Below are 458 nucleotides of genomic sequence, written 5' to 3'. Positions count from 1 at the left end.
GGTTCCCAACCTTTTTCAGCTTGTTACCCAATTTAGCATGCCACATTAAGCATGTTACCCCTTTCACAAAATGTTGTCAACATTTATATATATATAGCTAAACTAAAACACTAGAGATAATTTCTTTTGTTTATTTTATTAGTACATTTTGCATCTCTAATGACTTACCAAAGATGTCAAAAGCATCAGTGAGATGGTTGGAGTTGCATATTTGAAGCTAGTTGAGGAATTCTTGGTTTCGTGGTTGAAAGTGCCAGCCTGGCATCGTTTGCAACATTCAAGCGAGTCCTCTTTTTTGTTTTCATCCCCAGCACAGTTGAGAACCCCTTCTCGCACAGATACGTTGTTGAGAATGATACCAACAACTTCAAGGCTCTCTTGGACAGAGTTAGCGAGTCGGCTAGTAGTGAAATCCAAAAGGAATCTGCATTTTGGTTTTGGAATTCGATTTTCAAGGC

Source organism: Palaemon carinicauda, chromosome 34, assembly GCF_036898095.1.
Source record: "Palaemon carinicauda isolate YSFRI2023 chromosome 34, ASM3689809v2, whole genome shotgun sequence".
Lineage (NCBI taxonomy): Eukaryota > Metazoa > Arthropoda > Malacostraca > Decapoda > Palaemonidae > Palaemon > Palaemon carinicauda.
This window is presented reverse-complemented; position numbering follows the sequence as displayed.